General features: G+C 33.1%; 1 protein-coding gene across 1 annotated transcript in view; it reads right to left on the bottom strand.

Annotated features, from left to right (window-relative positions):
* Window positions 1–23,299, bottom strand: part of ALCAM (activated leukocyte cell adhesion molecule) — a 247,927-nt gene that overhangs the window by 120,198 nt on the left and 104,430 nt on the right. The gene's annotated exons all lie outside the window — the stretch shown is intronic.

Here is a 23,299-nt window from a genome sequence, read left to right as displayed (position 1 = left end):
ATATTGGTAGTGTGAACAACCACATGGAAATTGTTTAAATTTTGCTACCACCAGGCAATTCTCTAAATATAGCCAATAGATAAACTATTATTGTTATAGAAGGAGGAACTTCCACATCAGGAGTTCCCATCATCAGTCTTTGTTATCAGAGGATTGGATTCTTCCCAAAATTAAAAATGCAGAAATAATAAAATTCAGACCACCAATACAGTAAATATATGATATCTAGGGATGTTTTTAAAATATGAAGGGGAAATTGGACTTGTCTACAATGAAAATATTATTCCACAGAATTCTGGCTTTTAAAAGCATGAAAATTATTATTGCTATATAGCTTAGAATAAAACAGAATTATTATTCTAAATTATAATACTATGAAATCACTTGAGTTTTGTTATCCAGCTATGAAAATGGGTATTTCTAAGGAATTAAAATGGGTTATTAGCTACCAAAAGTTGTTCTCATAATCAGAGAAAATATGAAAATAAAATTTAAAGGAGGTTGTACTCCATGATTAATATAATTTTAAAAAATATTCTCCTAAGTAGAGATATTGCAGAGCATGAAGATATTAAGTGCTCAAAAGTGCTAAAAATTATTAAGCCTGTTTTGGTTGACTTATACAGAGTTTAAAAATTACAGGCATAATTCTTCTGTTCTGTAAATGTCAATTAAAAGGAAAATGTTAAATTAAGGAGCTAATATACTTCAAGAAAATACCCAGCAGAAACAAGTTGACAGAACACCTGCAGGAATTGTAATTTTTTTTTTATTTTGGCAGACTTAACATGAATCATTTTCCTTATTCTAAGATAAAATATATACACACAATTTGAATGAGAAGATTTGGATTAGAATTTGCAATTTGTATAACATTGAACAAATCACCCAATTCCTCTGATAGGTATTCTCATGTTTAAAAATTGACACTTGAATTAAATGACCTCTACCATCATAGCCACCATTCTGTGTAGCTTTGGGGATGTCACTTCACCTCTGGACTTTAATTTCCTCTCTGATAAATTATTAGGAGATCTTAGATATAAGAGCTAAGGTACTTTTGTAGTCATTGAGTCCAGTTCTCTCATTTTATACCTGAGGAAAAGTCCAAAGAGGCTTGTCCAAGTAACCATGAAGTAAATGACCAATATGGAATTCGATTCCACTGGCTACATTTCTTTACATCTTAGTCCAGAATTCAGACTTTAGATAATCTATAGCTTTCCTTCCCATTCTATCCTTCTATGGTATTCAATGTTCTATTTTTTTAGTACAAAATAAATCTTTTATGATCCATACTGTTCATGGTTATATTAACTATTTATTAATGTTTAAATGATTTATTTATTTTGATAACTTATTTTGTTATTGTATTGTTTATTATGTACAATCATATAATTTTATTAATTCAGCAACTGATTAATTAAAAAGGGGCAAACTTACAACTCCATAAAAACCATTCTGGTGTCATCAATTTAAATTCCAAATGTTGAAGCAATATTCCTTGAAGCATAGTCCTTGAAAACATAATAAATTAGAAGTTTAGATAAAATATCGATTAGAAATAGAGAAAAGTTTTGCTCTTAGAAAGGTCTTTAAAAGATTTGCCTACACTTTTAATTGTCTATATTTATGTGGCAAATGGTTCACCTAAAAGTTTTGGTAAAACAAACACATTTCATTCTACCTAATCAACTGCTAGTCAGAACTATTGAAGTCATTCCATTGGAGGAATATGGCTTACTAATTTTTCTAGAAACTATAATGTGACTATGGTAAGAGTAGAAAAGCCTCTGAAAAGAAAAGCATGAATGTAAAATGGAAAACAGAGAATTAAAATAATTCTTGTAAGTTGTCTGTATAATAAATTGCGATATTGTACTATTACAACATACAATTATGTATTTCCACTGTCTGTGACCTCTGCTACTAGTATTATCAAGGAAACAGATGACCATTAATTTGGTGTCCAAATGTGACTTATAAAAGGGAAAGAGGGCCAAGCACATCCACTTCTTAACATGAAATGCCGACATATTTTCTCTTCTTTTATAAAAAAAAGAACCTTAAATCTGAGAAACAATATTTGTCTTTGAAAGCAGAGCTACTTAGAAAATTAAACCTATTATGCATTAAACTATATATGGATGCTGTAAGAATCCTAGGTATTAACCTCATGTCCTCGTGAAAATTTAATCTGCCTGGACAGCCTGTCATGGAACAAGAGAAAGCAAATTCTCATAAAGTGTCCTGAATAATACATCAATCAATTCTAAGAATCACTTACTGTGAGGTGGAACACACACAGTTACTGCATGTGCACACACAGGGAGGGGAGTGTACATACAGTGTGAATACTAACAGGGCTATTCAGTGACTGATTACATTTTAAATTCAAAATTATGGGAGGGCAAATATCAGAACAGCATCAAAATTCTTGTAACAAAGTCCACATAATCTATTTGATGTTGTAGGAAAAACAGCATATGTTTTGGGTAATTACTAAAACCTCAGAGAATACTTTCTAAATTACAGACAGTTCAATTAAATGACACAAAATATAACCTCTACCTATGAGGCATGATAGAAATACAAAAACACCTTCCCTACCTCTCTCCCTCTTCTTCCTTCCTCCATATTCTCCTACATGAAACTATCTTAGGTCTACATAACAATCTTAAAACATTTGGAAAGAAACAAAATGGCAGAGTGGTCCACTCCCTTGGTAATAATACCCTAAATTAAAGATGTTCCAAGTTTGTTCTTCATATGCTTAATGGTCTCTTTTTTCAGAAATTCACAAGGTCAGAACTATTTTTATAACAATATTAAGATGCTAGCTACCAATTAAAGTACTCCTCTCCCCTCTCTTTTTTCAGCTACACATTTGTATAAGGTCAAATTTTCTTCATATACTCAAGCAAAATAACATATCACAACAGATTGAATGTAGAAGCAGATATGAGAAGCCAGCTGTCTTTTATTATGCCAGGCATTAAAAAATTTTGCGAAAATATGTAAAACAATTTCATTCTCACTATTTTTTGTTTTGGAAATTATAGCTATTTTTTCATAAAATATGCTATTTTGTTAACATGTAAGGCCTTGTTATTATTTTAAATGAATATGTAAAATTTTTTTAATCTTATTTTACGAATTTTGATCGGTGCCTCACATAAAAGTTCTCTGAGGTCTGCAAGAATTAGGACTGTTGTCCTAAATATTCAGTTTCAGTCTCAATGATGGATAATACATTCATCTTAAGATAGCCAAATGAGTTTGATTGTTTGGATTTTTTTTTTCAATTGTGAGGAAAGAATGGAAAGAGAACTGATCATGGAGGAAAGACCTCAATTCCAATCCTGGGTTCTGGGGCAGTACCATTTGTTAGCCATTTGGCTGAAGGTAAGTAAGCTTAAGTTTTCCGAGTTTCAATTTCCCTATCCATAAAACAAGGATAATAATAGAAATTCTCATTCAGTTGTGAGGAAAAAAAAAGATGATCTATGTAAAAGCTCGATAAAATGTAAAGCCCTATCAAATATAAGGAAACAATAACTTAATTTTCTTCCTCAGTTACCTAGGGGCTCAAGTAACTGTGAAATGTGACAATGCAAAGTTAATATATCTTTGCAGATCCCACAATGAAGCAGAGTTGATGACTATTTGTTCAACAAATATTTGAGCTCCTATATGTAGGACTCAATGTTAGATAAGGGTGAGGGGTTGCTTTGTAAACAGTATTTGTAGGCATATGGAGTTTAGATAGAGGAGACTCAGGCTAGGGAATGGGAGGAGTAGAAGAGAGACAAAACCAGATGGTATTTAAACTGTAAAGCACAGCTGGCCTTTCCTTTCCTACTCAAACCCCAATAGATTAGATATCGTAAATGGAGAGTGCATAGGCATAGGATAAAGCTATCTAGAAATTATTTAGATTGTTGTTACTTGTATAAAGTAAATTCTTTGCCTATTCAAAACCTAAAGGCTTATTTTATGAAGCCTTTCCTTATGCTCCCACATAGAAAAGAAGTTCCTTTCTAAGTCTTCACAATCTCTTAGGGGCAATAGATAGTATAGTGAAAAGATCACTAGACCTGCCCTTAGAAAGACCTGAATTCAAGTCTGGCCTCAGACACTTCCTATTTGTGTGACTCTGGGGAGTCATATGACCTCTGTTTGCCTCAGTTTCTTCATTTGTAAAATGGAGAACATAATAGTTCTTAGCACAGTGTCTGGAACATAGTAAATGTTAAATAAAAGTTATTGTTTTTACTATTTAATCATCAAAGTGAGTTATAATTATTTGTGTATAAGTTTCAATCCCCTACAAGACTGGAAACTCTATGAAAACAAAAACTGTGCCTAATTTTTATTTATATCTTCCAGAGTTACTAGATCAATGTTCTGTATCCAGTAAATGTTTGCTGAAGTTAAACGCTTCTTGAATTAAATCCAATAAAAATCATTTGTAGCCTTTACAACTCACTTAAAAATAATAATGAAATAACATTTTATATTTTCATTTATTGTTCTTTAATATGTGTGTGTTTCACACACACACACACACACATTTATTCAGGCACAACAAATGAGGGGTTACATTGGCCGCTAGAAATAATTAAACGGCAGATTCTGAAATAAACATTTTGCATTTGTAGGAGGTAAAGAAAGTCCCATTTGAAAAAGAAATGTATCTAATTTTCACATACACATAAACACACACACACACACATACACATATGAAAGCTTCTGCAAATTTTGTCTCAGGACTTGTACCTAATTTGAAATGCATTGTTTCATTTATTACATTTTTTAGCTTCCATTGACCAATCCATTGGTTGAGAAGCCTCATCCAAAGTTTCCTATCAGAATACAATGGATCTATGATTTCTCATGTAGATTTTCCTTAAATAGTTGGAAACTACTTGCCTTTTTTTGACCTATTGAACTCTTGTCTATTTTCTCCTATTGATCTTCCAAGAGGTTCTAGCCACTATACTGGAAGTCATTCAATAAGTGCTTTTCTTTTCTTAGTTTACACTTAATGAGATAGGGTTGTTGGTGCTAGTTCTCATTATAGAGAGGTATTATATATAGCATAGGGAGGTACTTTAGTAGTCATCTAGTTGGAACACAGGACTATATTTTTAGAGACCACTCCAACAGTAAATAGCACAAGAAGGATTTGTACCCAGGATTTCTGATTCCAGAGACTAAATGAACTCTCTCATCATTCATTTCCTTGCTGTCTCCTCTCAAACTACTAGCATAAATTTAACCTTTGGACTATAGTTGTCTATTTCTACTCATCATGTGATATTGCTATCCTCCTTGTGTTTTTCAAAACTTAGATTATTTACAGTTTATGACTTTCCTGGATTGGCAACCATATAGCTTCGCTAGGAAAAAATTTTGGTTAAAAACAAAACAGACAAAAATAACAGCAACCAGGCTTTTCTTATTCTTCTAATTTTTCTTTTTTTCTTTCTCTCTCTTTTTTAGTTCTAAAACTTATTGAGATCATATAAAAAGTTATTGCACTGTTTCCTAAATGCTAAAATACTCTTTTCCTCAGAAACTCAGGTTGAATTTGGTCCCTATTCAGAGCAGGCATTAAAATTTTGCATTTTGGGGGATCTCTAGTACTTTGCACAGTGCCTGATACTTGATAAATATTTGCTGACTGACTACAGATATCCTTTCTTTTCAATTAAAAATAAATTAATTTGTTAAAATATGGAGACAGTTTTTAGTTCAAAATTCTCCCCCTTTTCCTTCCAATCACTGAGAAGCCAGCCAAGAAAAAACAAGTTATTACAAATATGTAGTCATGCAAAACAATTTTTATATTATTGATATTGCAAAAAAAAAGGAAGAGAAAACTATACTTCAGTTTATACTCTAAGTCCATCACTTTGTGGAGGTAGAAGCCAGTTTGCATTCTGAGTCCTTTAAAATTATGGTGGGTAAGTATATTGATCAGTTATTAAGACTTGCAAAGGTAATTATCTTTGACAATATTGCTGTTATAGAATATATTGTTCTCCTAGTTCTGCTCACTTCACTTCACTTCAGTCCATACAGGATGTTGCCAGGTTTTCTAAAAAATATCTTCTTCATTATTTTGTGCAATCAAGTTGCATTTTGTCACATTCATACACTATAACTTATTTAACAAGTCCTCAGTTGATGGGTATCCCTTCAGTTTCTAATTCTTTTTTACAAAACATAAGAAGAAGTGACAAATATTTTTGTGTATATAAATTCTTTTTTCTATTTCTCTGATCTCATTAAAATGCATCCTTTAATCAGATTTTCAATGTATTGATAGTCTATGACTTTTTTTCATTTCCTTTGAATTTTCTCCTTTTTGAGATATCTTCTAAAATGATCTCTGAAATTCTTTTGTTAGCATAATGGATTTCCTTGGTAATTTATTTATTCTGGTACAGCTACTCTTTCTGATACACTATTTTTACTTCCTTGACTAGCACATTGAGGCATGAAGTTCAAGTCCAAAAGTAATGGTTCCTCTTGCCATTGAGAATGAAAATATATCATTTTAGAAATTTTGGCAAATCTGTTCCATATTTCCTCCAATTAATCTTCTGCAAGTTTTATCTAAGAATGTTCTTGGGAAGATATGTTTCAGTTGGGTCCCCTGCCAAGCTTTCTGTAGTCTTTGTCTTGTTTCTGCTGCTCTTTGCTATTTTCTGTAATCCTCTGTCATCATTCTCTCCACACTGATTTTCAAATGCATGTATATATGAATCCACTGTTATCTTTGGTGATTTTGATTTACTGGCAGGGAGATAAAAGCATTTTCATGCTCATTGTAGCAACTACTTTGTATTGATTAAACCTTTGCAGGAATAGGTTCAATATCTTTTCCTTCTTCTATTTCCCATTTTTGAATAGGTCTAATAGAAGCCATTGCAATTTTCTGGAATCTCTCTCATCATTAGCCTTTGTGTGGATAATGTGTTGGACCTGGAGTCAGGAAGATCTTGGTTCATATAGGTCTTTAATATTTATTAGCTATGACATTGGGCAAGTCAATTAATCTCCCTAAAATTTATTCATTAATAAAGTAGCAGGGTTAATTTATGTTTAGAACTAGGAAGATCGAACCACCACTAAACTATGATCAATAATAAATTATTTATACATTATCTACACAAAGTCTTTATCATAATTTCAGCTACTGATGTATCCCATTAGATTACGGTGACTATTGGGGTGGCTAGGTAGTGAGCACTGGTCTTGGACTTATTAACTGTGTGACCTTGAGCAAGTCACTTAGCTCTGTTTGCTGCAGTTTATCTGTAAAATAGGGGCAATAATTGCAACTACTTCCTATTATTATTGAGGATGAAATGATATAATAATTGTAAAGAACTTAGTATAGTTCCTGGAACACAGTTAAGTACTACATAAATGTTAGTTATTATTATCCCTTTTATTATTACTAATGTCATGCACCTTGATCTTTGAGATAAAAGGCTTTTCATGGAGACCAGAAGCCATAACATCAAATATGGCAGCCTGTATGACAGTGGAGAGTTCTCTATTGTCTAGCAATTATATCACTGTGAGGAAATCAAAAAACCCTAAACCAGTAAAGCACTTAAAATAAATAGAATCTTGCCCCAGGGTTATCATCTTAGTTGGAAGCTAGGATATCACTATAGATAAAAGTAATATGTCTTTGGGATGAGTCCCAAATCTCTTAGACCCTCTCATTTTCTCTACCACCATGATGTGCCTGCAGTCAGTTCAGAACTATATCTCCTTTCACTGTTGTGCTTCCTTGCTCCTGGGGAGCATAGTCCCCAAATCACTGGGGTTGTATATATTATGGATTTTTATCCTGTTGGATAATGCTCTACTCCATTAAAATAGCTGATAAATTAAGTCATATCAAGGTGTTAATGACTGTGGAAAGTTTAGTGTGTTGAACCTCTCAGGGATAACTGATTATTGTCAGAATTCCTTTGAACCAAGACAGTAGGATTTGAGAGTGGAGAAATAAAAGCAAAGACAAAATCAATTCAATATGCTTTGTTCAAATATGACAACTAATTTATGTATCATTTAGAAAGTTTCCAATAAATTAGTTACCATAAAAAGAAATGTTCAATATGCATACTTTCACATCACTTCATAACATAGTTAAGTTGTAAGATTTGCCCCTAATTTTCTTTGAGCTACCCTCCTTTTCTCAACCCATCAACCTCTTCCAGACTTTCGACTTTTCTGATTCTCCTACTATAATAGACCTTTCTTTCTCTCCATCACTAAAACTCCCATTCATCTCTCATTCATCAGTGTTTTTTCTGCATCTAGTCTATCTGGGCCAAAATAGATGATACCTTAATCCATACTAAGGTGTTAATGACTGATTCAAGCTTAAAATATTAGCCATCCTGGGGGTATCAGCATTTTAAAAGTTGGAATCACCCAAACAAATGAAAATTAGAATTTTGACTGAGTGTTAGTCCAGTCAGAAGACATTTCTGGATTTGAAAGGAGAATTTTCTGCATACCCCTCCCCAAGTTGCAACATATGTATTCATATCTACTTGACTTACTGCTAATATAAGGCTCTTGCTAAACTTGAGAATCCTATCTAGAGAATAGGAATTTAAATGAGATTTTTTTCCCCTCTATACATGTAACTTTGTGTAAGGAAATCATGAGAATTTGCCCATTATGCTTCCCATCTCATTGATGCTACTTCCCCAAACTTTCAAAATGGTACCAGGATTAGAGAGCCATTTATCTTCAAAGACATTTCAAAATTTGCTATTTGAAAGTTTTCATCAAATTGAGGTGGGATTAGTGGTGAAGAAAATGTATGAGTTAGTTCCATCATTTTACATTCAGAATGTAAGTTCAGAAGTAGAAAGTTGTTTTGTTTGTCTTGTAAAACTCAATGTCACTCTAAAATATCAGGCCAAAATGAATCACAAAATATTTGCAATGAGAAGGAACCTAGAAATCATTTAGTTTAGTCCCTTCATTTAATCATTGAGGAAACAATGGCTTAGGGAGTTCACAGCTAGTTAGTAGCAGCTGTAGTTATAAGCAAAAATTCCAATAAACCATGTATGACTCCCCAAAAGAAGCTACTATGATGATGTTAATGAGATTCAATAAATACTCATCATGTTCCTACTGTATGTAAAACATTGTGCTAAGCAGAGAAGATTAGAAGGTTAAATAAAACAAAAATCCTGATATCAAAGAAACTACAATTTAATGGGGGAATAGGTAAAATGCTATATTGATTGACAAGGGGAAGGAAAGAGGTTGGACAAAATGCTATGAGAAATGTCAGGAAAGACTAATCATTTTTAGATGGGGGAGTAAGAGAAGATTTCTTGGAAGTTTTCTCTAAATTAATCCTTGATGAAAATCATATATAGTCTTTTTGGAGTGGGCAAGAAGGCTCCGTAGAAGACAGTGTGAGCAAAGATACAAGAGCTCTCCAAATCATCCTGTATTGATTTTATGTGTGCCTGTGGAAGTACTTGATGGGTCACTTCCTGTCCCACCCTTTAAGCATCTTGATTGCAGTGACTCTTCATTTTTGCCTTTGTATTTCAACTTAACACATAGTAGGTGCTTAACAAATCCTTGTTAATTGATTGGGGATACAAAGTATGATACTCTAGCTTCCTTGAAGCTCAGAGCCCCTCTAGCAAGACTAAGAGAAGGCTGGAAAAATGGCAGGTAAAAACCTAATTGAGGAAATTCAATTTTTTTTTGCTAGGATAAGTCATCTATACCTCTTTCATTAGGCAATGAAAAGCAACTAAAAGTTTTTGAGTAATAAATTGTTCAGTAATTTTTCCAGTTGTGTCCAACTTTTTGTGACCCCATTTGGGGTGTTCTTGGCAAAGATGCTGGAGAACATTGCCTTTTCCTTTCTAGTTCATTTTGCAAATGAGAAAACTGAAGCATACAGAGTTAAGGGGTTAGCCTGGGATCACTTCACTAAAAAGTGTCTGAGGCCTGATTTGAACTTAGGAAGATTAGTCTTCTAGACCCTAGGTCTGGTACCCTATCTACTATAACACCAACTGCCCTTTGAGTAATAAAAATAAAAAACAAAAACAAAAACAGGAACATTTGTTAGGAAGCTTTTACAATAGTTGAGGTGAGAGATAATGAAGACCTGAAGTATTAGGAGTAAAATGGAGGGAAAGATTCAATAGATAAAGTAGATACAGAATCGAAGACCTAACTATTGACTGAATGTGAGGAGTGAATGGTGGGATAAAATTTCTGCTGAAAGGGAAAAGTAGATGGACTGGGGACTGATAATTGCAAGGATGCTAGATGCCATCAAAAGAAATAAAGTAATTAATTAATTAAAATGAATTTATTAAATACCAAGATCCTGTATAAGAAGCATCCTGCTAAGCATGATGAATACAAATAGAAATGCTGTCAGAATAGCTGGAGGAACAAGTTAGAACTTAAAATCTGCAATAGCTTTTGCTTCTGGATAGAGGGTACGTAACTTATGCAGAAGAGTTTTCACAGGCCTGTTTTAATTTTACTTGCTTCAAGTGACTCAAAAGTAATCACAATCTACTAGTGCATCCTACTCCTTGAATAAACTATTACTTTTACTCAGTAGGGCAGTACTATTCTTTGTTGATCACTGTTTTCATTTTTAAGGTTTTCAATTTGAAAAATTCTGTATCTAACTCTAGTTAGTTTAGCAAAGGAATGAAAAGTGAAACATTTGACCTTATTCATCTGTTTTCTGCATCCAGAAATTCAGTGGTACTTGAATTATTTCTAAATGACATTTTCAAGTTCTCAATCAATAGTGCACAGCACAATGCATTGATATTGAAAGGGCTTAATGATGGTCTTTTCAATGAATGAACAACAAAGATAGAAGATTTGTCTAAGTCAAGACAAGCAAAACAACATCTCCTAAAGCAAAAAAAAAAAAAAATAGGCTTGTCACAATGAATATAACCCCAAATGCCAAAGATGCATTTTGTATTTATGGTAGCTCTACAAATATGACACATATCCTTGAGAAATCTCCTTGCTATAACAAATCATTTAATTAGACAGGGTGCTATTAGTGTTAGCAAACCTATTTGAGAATCTGAATTTGAATCCTGATTCTGCAACATATTAAATTAGTGAATTTATTAGATTAGTTAGGTAAGCTCTCAGGGAGATTTCTGTGTATACATACTCCCCTACCTCTCTGTCCCACCTTCTTTTGAGAGTAGTTTTTCCTGTATTGCCCATATTGGAAGTAAAATTGTCATTTATTAACTGTTACACCAATGATGACCCTGGAAACTTTAACTTGTTCCATTTCCATTGTGAGTTAATTTGCCTCTCCTTGGGTATCTTGGGTATCAAAATACTAGTGCCAGACTTAGTAAAGACATTGGATCAGCATAGTCCACCGTAATTCAGAGCTACAAAATTTAAGTGATTCACCATCCTCAACTCTCCCAGTAATAGACATGATAGAGTTGGTATTATTTATGTCATTTGCAAGATGAGAATGACTCTTTCTATCTTTACATTCAAAGGGAATGATAATATCATGCTTGGATAAATGAAGGAGGAATGATACTCCAGTTTTTTTAAAAATATATTTTAATTCCCACATCTCTTCTTCATCTTTTGGGAGAAGCTTCAGTAAGATCATCTGCTCCTAGGTGAATATCAAGTGGGGTTTTGGAAATAGGAATTTCTTGGAATTGTTTCTATTAAGAATTTAATAAGAACAAACACTAAAGTTGATGCTTCTTCAGCAACATATCTGTATGATTCTTATGATAACTATATGTTTGCTTAAAGTATGTTTCTGTTGGAAAATAGTAGATTGTTTACTAACTATTCTTACTCATGGTCATACAATTTTTAAGCAATAGAAATATATGAACTCAGGCCTCCTCCTCTGAAATGAGATGTTGCTTATATTTTCCCACACAGCTTCTGAATTAGAAAGTCATTAAAAAGCATTTATTTAGCACTTACTCTAGACACTGTCTTAAGCACTGAGGATACAAAGGAAATAACTAGGTATGTACAGGTTGTAGACAGAGTAGATGGAAGATAATCTTAGAAATGGTAGCACCAGTAGCTAGAAGATCCAAAACACCTTTTGCAGGGGCACCTGGGTGGCATAGTGGATAGAGCACTAGCACCAAATTCAGGAGTTCAAATCTAGCCTCAAACACTTCATACATAATAGCTGTATGAAATTAGGCAAGTCACTTAACTCCACTGATTCATCCACCCCCTCCCTCCCCTCCCCCTCAAAAAACAAATAAAAAAACAAAACCTCTTGCAGAAGGGGAATTTTGAATTGGAACTTAAAGGAGTACCAGGAAAATATGAAATGAATTTGAGGAGATAAAACATTTTAGTCACTGGGCACAGGCTAATGCAAAAGTATAAAGATAGGAGATGGAATGATTAAGAGTCACACAGCAAACAGATTCATACTAGAGATTATGGAGATTATATTCCCTTGATATATGTGGAGATATATATATATATATATGCATACACAAATGTATGAAATAAAAAGACAAAAGAAACTAAAAGTTGATAATAATCAAATGGAGATCCTACTAGAAAGTGCCTTGAATAGATATTTAGCAAGTCAGTTGTTTTGTTTTTTTGTTCTTGAGGATCATGACATCAAGGAGGTGATGACATGACTTGCAAGTAAATTGGATTTCAATGAGGCAGGATGGTGCAAAGTCACCAAATTCATTTTTTCCCTTCCAGAGTCATCTGAGTCTAGCTGCCAGATATGATTTAGCAAGTCAAAGGCAATATGTAAAAGAAGCAGAGGTAGAAAAAGTAAGTTGGTTACTCTTAGCCGATTCCAGTCTTTAAGAGATCAATTAGTATTAGTTTTAAGAGGAAGCCATTTAACTCAGAACATCATTAGAAAATATTTACTGATGAAAGAGTAAAGATCAAAAAATTTTATTCAATCTACTGTGGATGGAGTAAAAAAAACTTCCACAAAAATGATGAATGTCAATAGTCATAATACTACACTTATCAAATAGCTTCCATGTGCTAGCTGTCATTCAGACTATGAAGAATAGTTAACATAACCATATGTTGAAAGGTAAAATGTACAAGGTGCCACAGAAGTACAGAGGAGAAATTTCTGGTTGGAAAGACAGAGAGATCTTTCTTTCTTCTTTTCATTTTTTTTCCTGGGAAAAGGTTCTGATAGCCATGCCAAGAAATCTCTACTTTCTTATGTTCTTCTGAATGTTCTTAAGTCATTAAATGGAAGAATAGAGATGTGCTTTAGGAAATTTATTTGATAATGGTATAAAACTGGAATGAAGTGATAAGGAATTGGAAACAGGAAGAACAATAAGGGGGCTATTAAAGAAATGATTTCAAATATTAGAACAGTAAAATTAATTTAACGAGAAAGAAAGGAAGTAAGGGGAGAAAAGAGGAGAAAGGAATTAAAGAAACAATGAATAACATTTTTCTTTTGCACAATTTTTAGTAATAGTTTAAGAAAAGTTCAATTTTAATTTGCTCCTTAATTCAAAGCTATTGAAATTTATAAGTACTTTTACCATATAAGCTTTTGAACATGGTAGTTATAGTTTTATGAGGAAAATTTTTTAAAATCTTGCTTTTCTTAGCTTCAAATCAGTTATTTGTTTATTTGAATTAAAAGGAGCAATGCTAAAAACCACCTAATAAGTCTCTTTTAATCAGTCAAATAAGAAATACAGTATTTTATTAACACACTCAGCATTTCTGTTAAATAGTACAGTCAATATGATAACATTTTTTTCCTATAAGGAACCTTCTTTCTTTAGGAAGATTAGGGTAAAATTAAATTGTTTTTATCTAGAGTACCCCAGAATACCAAATTTATCTTACTAAAGTTGACTACTTTTATCTAGATTCATTTTCCATTTACCAGTCTTTTTAATAGCATAATAATCAGACTTTTAACAGAAAAACACCTTAGAAGTCAATGTTGTTATTGACTATAAATTCCTTTTTGCTTATATTTTTTTCTTTCCCAACTCGGACAAATAAATTTAAGTTCTAACTTCCAACAGGGAATGATTTAATTATTGAACAATAAAGAATCTTATTCCTCATGCTATCAAGTTTGGTCTGTTCTACAACAATAAAATTTTAATAAGCATTATGCTAATTAAACAAAAAGAAACTAATAAATTGACCCAAATACTTAGAAAGAAAAAAATTCCCTCACTTTCCTTCATTTCTACCTCCTTGCCATCCTGTAAATTCTGGGGGGAGAGTAGTTGAATTTCAAGAGTTAAGATTCACATAAGGGTTATCTGTTTGTAGCAACTCATACAGCAGCTTGGTTTTTTAAAATATTTACATACTACTTAAAAAACTTAAATTAACTGAAAATTTTGGGGAATGGGACATTCTGGTTTATTAAATTTCCTGGTTAACTCAAGGTCAGCTAGGAAAAAATACAAAATACAATAAAATGCTATCACTGAAAATACTTCTGAAATGTAGAGCAGCCCCAAAGTCTTTACTTGTTTAATTATTTAAAGAAACTCAAAAAGAGAGACAAAAGATTTATCCCAGGTTCAAACACCTGTTTAGTAGCAGAGGAAAATCATTCCCTCTAAGCAATTTCTTGATATTCCTTTGTACCATCTCCTTTTCACTTTTTGTCTCAGTAAATCTGGCTTTCAAATTATTATAGACATTGTCACCTACTTTGCTAATTAAGTCCTTTGTTGATCTCAAACTGGATTATTGTTTATGTATGAAGTCTCCCAGGAGCTAAAGAACACTTTTTTAAAAAGTCAAATAGCTTAAATTCCTTCCCACCTGAGAAGATCTAACTGAAGGGAAAGGAGAGAATGATAGGAGAAAAACAGTCATAGAGGCTGAGAGAGGTAAGGAGAGAAAATGAAACAGAAAACGAGGCAAAGACAATGGCAGAAAGTCAGGGTCAGAAAAAGAGAATTTTAGAGTATTTGGAAGAGGAGTTCAGGGTAAAGGAAGTCATTTGATTCTATCAGGGGAGAGAAACGATTATATATATACATACCCAAATGGAGAGATAAAGAAAACGGGGATAGCAGGTAGTGAAGTAGTTAGAGCACTTGCCCTGGATTCAGGAGAAACTAAGTTCACATTGCAATCTTATACATTTACTAACTGTAATTCTGGGCAAGTTTCTTAACTTCAATTGTGAAAAAAAAAGAAAAGAAAAGGACAGGAAAGGGAAGGGAAGGAAGAAAGAAAAGAAAGACGAATTAAGCAAAAAGAAAACAATTAAAAATAAATTCAAAATTGTTGAATACAGGGTAGTTTGGGAATTGGGAAGGAAGGTGCAACCACTATGGAGAATCATTGTCTCTAACACTGTCCAGAGAAAGTGTGCACTGATTCATAAGAAAGATTATCAGTTAGCTAGATAAAAATATTCATTTTAAGAATATGCAGCTCCCGAATTTCTTCTTTTATGCTTTTGTCTCTTCCTTAATTTAGTCTCTGTAGTAGAGAGCCTAAAGACTGAAGTGAAACCAGTATAAGTATTTTATGAAAAAGTGATACTAGGTCTTTTCTAATGCATATATCTCATAGTAAAATAATATTGTGTCATTTTGTTTTACAAATCAAATTCTTGTGAGTTTGGTTAGTGTGAATGAATTTTCCAGGGTGAAGAATCTCCCCCCCCTAAAAAAGCCAATCAGTCTGTGTTACCTATTTCCAATTTGAATCATTGCAGGTTGCTCATTATTAATTAACATGAGTTGAAAGAATGTGTTGGCCTCTAGGGTCATTACTTTTGTATTCTATTTGGTTCAGGAGTAGTGAAATCACAACCACCTCTTGATTAAGCTGAATGTCCCTGGCAACATTTGTGCTACATCTATCAAAAAAGATAACTGAGGAATCTGAGTAGGAAATAAAAAAGTTGGTGTTATTGTTTTCATAGGGGGTACAAATGGAGACAAGTCCTAAACATGAAGAAGAATCTTCTGAATGGACAGAATATTTTATTAATTAAGGGTCTATTAAAACAAAAATGAAGATGTCACAATGAAAGGAATGCTTTTTCCTATTCTCTGGACCCTGATTCTGGAAATGGCTATTTATTATTATTATTATTATTATTATTATTATTATTATTATTATTATTATTATTATGTGTCAAAGTACTGTCACCCTGGCCAGTTGGTCAGCACTTTCATGGAGAATGAGTATAATCACTAGAAGTTATTTTCTGAGTAGAGATATTCCTGACTGATAGAAAAACTTAGTTCTAAGAAGAATCAAGAAAGCAGTTTCACTCATGAGAAATTTAAAAAGCAGCAATATCCTTTAAGTTCATTATTAATTGCCAAGAAATGACAGCAAAAGAAAAAAATGTAGAAAATCTACAAAAACTTTGATTTTTTTTTCTTTGCACCTAAGAGAAAAATCATTGTTCTCTGGAGTAGTTGGGCAATGTTAATATGGCTTCTTGAGGAGTTGGCAAAGCATCAGTAGCTAGTAAAACTCAAATAGAATAGTCCATTTGTCTCTATTGAATAATGCAGTAACATATGGAAGCCTGTGTGGATGAGGCTAAATAAAAATGAGGGTGCAGAAATTTTAGTATATAGTGTGTGGTGCACAGTAGGTGAGTTTCATTAATAAATAAACTTCAAAGCTTACCCTAGGATGAAAGGAATATTTTCCCAGACCTCTCAATCAGTACTCATTAGTCATGTTCATTGCAAGATGTAGCTTAGTATTGAGGCAAAGGAACAGGTTTGAAACTGAAAGGTAAGTTTTCTGGCCTGTCATGAAGTCAACTTAACTGCAAAAAATCAGCTAACTTTTAACAACTAGGTTATGAATAAGGTCCTCGGAATTCTAGCAATGGGGGTCAATGCCTGAGAACCAACAATAAAGAAGGTGTGAATCTTGTCTGCATTGGGCTTTGGGGAAGGAAATATTAGGTCTAAAATTCAAAGTGAAAAATCAATTATGATATGTTTTACCACATCACCTGATGCAATCAAAACCTCTTACATTCACTCATTAAACATTATTGACTGTCTGTCACATGCACAGTACAGTACTAATGGATAGAAATGATAGATAAAATAAAGAAGAGACAATCTCTTGTATTAGAAGCTCGTGAAATCGAGTCACAGTATTCTTGAGGACAGGGACTATGTCTTAGGTATATTTCTGAACTATTTTCAGACAATACATATTTGATGAATTTGAATCTAATCAAGATGTGAAACATACACATAAAGTAACCAGAGATCATTTTAATTTATTAGTTGCAATGAATTTTTTGCCAGTTTTGTCTTTATCTGTAACCTTTAAATTCTATGTACAGGAAATAGAATTGTTCAGGATATGTGTTTTTTGTGGAACTGTTTTCAACAAATATCTTGATAAAGTGACTAATTGATCCCTAGAATTCCAGGGAAAGGGAACATTTTATCATGTTAAAAAAATCGAAGAACCAGGAATAAAGTTAAAATGCTAATGGGAAATTAATTTGTTTCACCAAAATTTCAGCATGACACAATAGGACAAGGAAGAAATTATACATTTGAGATGTATAATACATCACTGTTTCATGGACTACTTAGTTCTGATAAGGTAGTTGATGGATGTGTTCCTTCAGAAATCAACAGATATTTCATGTATACCAAATGGGACAAAATTTGCTGCATATGTACTTTACTGTACTTATGATAATAAACAAAAATGGATGCATTCTGAGAATTTTCATTGTGAAAAATAAAAATTTTACAAATTGCCTGCTGTCCAGGCAGAGGGATGGGGACTGGTAATTCTTTTCACTGATTTTTTGACTCAAAGTAAATATTAGGCTGTGACAAATAAAATAAAAAAGAAAAATCTTCGAGTACATCTATTCATAGGATGGAGTCCTCAATATTGCAGTAAAATATTATATATTCAATGTGGAAAATGTAGCAGACATTTGTCTTATCTTCAAATTCACCAAAGAAATTTTAAATAATTACAAAATTAGATCTTTCAAGAGAATTAATTGTGTGGACTTATAATGTTGATGGACCCATTCAAATAATCTTCTTTTTCTATAGACTAAAACACATTTGTGACAATTACATTTTTAAAACAACAATTAACAAGGAAGTATATTTTACTGCATCAATGTGACTAAAAAAATTTAAAAAATATGTTAAATAAGGACCACACTATTGGGAAATCCAATTTCAGACATTCTATTTTGTTGTGGGCAAAAACTTGTGTGGAGTTTCCTATTATAGTACTTTTTTATACTCATTTATTAGATATGCAATTAGTCTTTCAACATTTCATTTTGTATACTACCACACTTGGAACAGTTGAAATATTCTGTGCTTCAGTTAAAAAACAAGTTTATTTTCCAAAGACTAGAAAGTTTGCTCAATGTTATAAAATCAACTAGCTTTGGCATACAAGTTTGTTTATTTCTCTTAGACTTCATTGGTGTATAGTGCCAGGATATTTTTTGGTCTCTGCTATTGCCATGGTGTCCACTTTTTGGAACATATCCATTCTTTTTCACAGGAAAAATGAACTTCACTTTATATGTATATAAATAAATATATGTATATGTCTCTATAATTTTGTCTATTTTTATTTCTTTCTTTCTACCCATCTAATTGTATGCAACTTGGGGCTGGAATATAGACTTAGATGTCACAGACAGAGAAAGATAGAAATTAAACAACACGTTTAGGAAGATTAAAATTTTCATCTGGACAAGTAGAAAATAAATGCAAGAAAAATGAAGTCAGATAAAAGATCATTCCTACCATTTAAGCATTAGATATTGCTACTCTTATGAGAATAAAATGAGTCCAACAGGAAATGACATATTATTAAAATTCAAATATAGAAATATCACTTTTAAATGTATATCTTTTCATTAAAATATTAAGTGACTATTGATTTGTATCCTATTTCTTGATGAAAATATGGGTTTTTGAAAAGTGCTGTACAAATTGCACATTTGGCACCTCCAAAGTAATAGATTAAAAAAAAATCTAGAGCAGATTTAAGATGGTCATGCTGACACTTTATTTTTCTTGCACATATGGATCTGATCTCTTTAAATTTTCAAGTTAAATTTAGATAGTATGCAGCTAATATTGTGTGTGTCTTGGAAGTGTGCCTGGATATGAAGACTGTGAAAAATGGATTGAAGGTTAGACCAGCAACACAGTGTATTCTGAAGTAAGTCCTGCAATGCAATGTAGACTTTGTAAGTGTATATTTTACATTAAGCCACATATACTTGAACAGAGGCTCTTGGCATTGCTTTGCACTGTTTGATGGTTTCTTAAAAGCAATATTGAGTTTGAAACATGAACATAGAACATTTGTTAGCTTTATGTTCTGGAATTTACTTTGCTGTGGGCAATGACTAGTGTGGAGTTTCCTATTACAGTACTCTTTCATACTCATTTATTAGATATGCAACTACTCTTTCAACATTTTACTTTGTACATTATCACACTTGGGACATTTGAAATATGCTATGCTTCCGTTAAAAATTAAACTAACTTATTTCCCAAAGACTAGAAAGCTTGCACAATGTTCCAAAACCAGTTAGTTTTGAGAATTTTGTATACAAATTTTCTTCATTTTACTGGTGAGGAAATTGAAGATAGAGGCTTAAGAAGGCCCAAGATATCATAATGCTGTCACATACTCCTATAATCTAGGTTAATTTGCACAATATCTTCATGAAAAACAGCTAGGTGTCCATCTATTTGAATTCAACCAGTTAATCACCTCTCCATAAAATTATCAAGAGAGAATAAAGGAGGTGATTTAGAATTCATATTTCAGTTGCATTAATTTTTTGTTTACTGTTACAGTAAATGCTCAGTAAATACTGTTAAAATGATGATGATTATAATTATGATAGTTAACATTTCCATAGTGCTTATTTTGTGTCAAATGCTTATTACATATTGCCAATATTCCTTGTTTGATCTTCACAACAATGCTGGGAGGTAGTAACTATTATTATTCCTATTATACAGGTGAGAAAACTGAGACAAACAGAAGTTAGCTGATTTGCCCAGAATCACACGACTTGTGTCTGATGTTGGAGTTGAACTCTGTTCTCCCTGACTTCTACATCTTCAGTTTAATTAACTATTACTCACTATTCAATGATATAGGCTATTTTCATAAGTTCTCATTACTTTGTATAAATGCATGAAATCAATTTTATCATGATGGCTAGTATATTATCCAGATTTCATTGATGTAGGGAACTCTTTGGTACAGATGGTTCTATAATTTATAGTCTTAGAGGGTTGCCTGAGAACCACTGACAGATTAAGTGACTTGCCACAGGTCACAGAGCCAATACGTATTGGAGGTAGAACTTAAACCCACCCATTTTGCCCTGACTCTGAGGCCAACTTTCTAGCCACTACTCAATACTGTCTATATTAACAGCAACAGCACCAACAACCTCATTATTTTCAATAGAGTTCAAATAGAATCAGTCCTTGTGTAAGTCATCCTGTTTTTATTCTTTTACAGTCATTATGCTGAACGGTGGATAAGATAATTGCCTTTTATAACTGAATGAAAGAATTGTGATATAAGCTTATATCTATAGGTTCCCTTGAAAGAAGCTCTGGGACAACTCCAGGTACAGACAGAATTATGGGGATAATGTATATTTTATCTTATATCCAGATTGTTCTGAGGTTTTCTACTAGGTCTTCATTCTTCAAATGCTCTACTAGGTCTTCATTTTTCAAATTGCACACAGCTTGAAGATTATGACTATTTAGTATTGTTACAACCATTTAAAATTTGTTCTTACAATTTTATGAATCAATATATGAAAGAACACTTGTAGACAAAAGGTTCATGTGGGATAATTCTCAGGTTCCAATATATTTTATTTGCTGAATTTTTAAGGATATTTTTAGATATTTATTTCTGTTAGTTAATGGAAGATAGATGGTATGGTGGAACATGCCTTTTAAACCCTACAACTGGAAGAGCAGAGACTGATTCAACTTGAGATCAATAATTGTGAGCTTCACTTCGCTAAAAGATTTGGGTGTCCATACTGTGTCTGATATCATGGTGAGTCCTCTAGAGCAGGGGCTTACCAGGTTGCCTTAAAAGACATGAACTGACTCAGGTTGGGAATGAATCACGTCAGGGTTTGCATACTGATCAGTATGCAAAGATCAGGTCTTTGCCACATCCAATCTAGGCCAGGCAGAGAGATGTATCTCAAAAAAAAAATTAATGAAAGATAGTGATTTTTTCATGTGTTTTACCCAACAGAAGATTATCTGACTAGACATATGGTAAAGTATTAAATTTTTGCCCTCTTCAGTTATATGATATATATATTTTTAACATGATCCTGGCAAAATCTACATAAAAAAAGTGGATTTATGATCTGATTCTGGATTATCATCATAAACCCATTCTTTTCTATAAACAAGTCCACTTGTTCTATACTTCTTTGTCAACATGTCAGTTGAATGAGTTCATGAGGATCTTGTCAGTGGAGGGGTACCTTTTGATTCTTCTTATAGATCTTATAGTCATTTCATAGGCTCCTTTTAGAGGTAAACCACCATCAGTTACTTTTGACAAACTTGTTGGAACATATGTATTTCAACCTTTACTATTGTTTAATGAATTGATGCATTTTGTTCATAGACTACTTCTCTAAGTTTTTAAATTGTTTATTATGTATTCTTAAAATATTTATTTATCCTCTTCCTCCTCCTTTTGACAAGGAGGTATCATTTTTTTAGAGCTACCTTAGGATGATGGTCCCTGGTTTTGGTTGTTGTTGCTGTTTTCCTCAGAGTTCCAAAAGGAGTACTATTTTAAATGAATTTTTCCACTGAGCTTTGATTTCAGGATTCCATTAGGTATTCTGACATATACAGATACAATTTCCCCTTGACAATTTTATCCTCAGTGTATCTTACCTAGATGAGGCCAAGAATCATTGACTTTGTTATTACCTTCATCTGTTGGTTCAATTTAACCCTCATTTAAATCCAATTCACTTGCCTGTCTTGGCATCACATCCCTGATGTCATGATCCTCTTAGATAATGCAGGAGAAACAATAACCTAAGCAGCAGCAGCAGTAGTAGTAGTAGTAGTAGTAGTAGTAGTAGTAGTAGGAAATGCCTTTATTGCTGGCTAGTTGGACAACATAGCTCCCTCTTTCTTTCTCTTTTTTTCTTTTCCTTCCTTCCCTCCCTCCCTCCCTCCCTTCCTTCCTTCCTTCCTTCCTTCCTTCCTTCCTTCCTTCCTTCCTTCCCTCCCTCCCTCCCTCCCTTCCTTCCTTCCTTCCTTCCTTCCTTCCTTCCTTCCTTCCTTCCTTCCTTCCTTCCCACCCTTACCTGCTGGTGTTCTGCCTAAAGGAATATAAATTTTGATCACTGAAACCTGTCAAGATATCTTGGGGTTTACAGGTCCCAAATCACTCTGGCTCTCATTGATTGGACAACATAGATCCCAGGCCAAGCCTCACTTGGCCACTGATTGACTTAGAGTGAATGTAAATGTTTCTGTTTTGGCAAGAAATCCTAAGGGTCTTCCCCTTCCAGATTGGTTTTTTTAGACTAGGTTAAAGAGGCCATTCTTCCCTTCATTTATTTCTTTCTTAGCCTAATCATCGAATGGGTTTTGCTTCAGTCATCTGAGACTCATAAAGACCTTAGTTTAAAAAGACCTACTGCAACTAGACTATCTCCTGATCCATATCTGGCTACTATATCCAGATGGCTCCAGAGGTGAAAGGGAGGATGGTGACTTTGCATAACCCTCCCTCACTTAAATCCAATTCACTTGCATGTTATGGCGTCAAATCCCTGATGTCACTGTCATCTTTGAGAATGAAGTGTAAGCAACAACAATTTGACCTCAGAACATTATTATTGTCATGGAAAATAATTATTCCACAAAGTGGAATAATATGAATAGCTTGGGCATGGACATCTGACAAAATTATTCACTTCTCTTAGACTGCTCTCCTCTGAAAGAAATCAAAAGAAATACATGATGAATGAAATACTTTGAACTTACCTTTCTCTGTGTGTGTGTGCATACATGCATTCATGAACCTGTGTATCTATGGGTAGGCGTGCATGATGTTCATACAGAATACTTAATTTTTTGGTGTCAATGTAGAAATCATCACCACACAGTGAAAAGAGTGCCACTGAAGTAATCAAGAGACGAGAGTCCTAGTCAACTCT

Source organism: Macrotis lagotis, chromosome 1, assembly GCF_037893015.1.
Source record: "Macrotis lagotis isolate mMagLag1 chromosome 1, bilby.v1.9.chrom.fasta, whole genome shotgun sequence".
NCBI lineage: Eukaryota > Metazoa > Chordata > Mammalia > Peramelemorphia > Peramelidae > Macrotis > Macrotis lagotis.
This window is presented reverse-complemented; position numbering and strand designations above follow the sequence as displayed.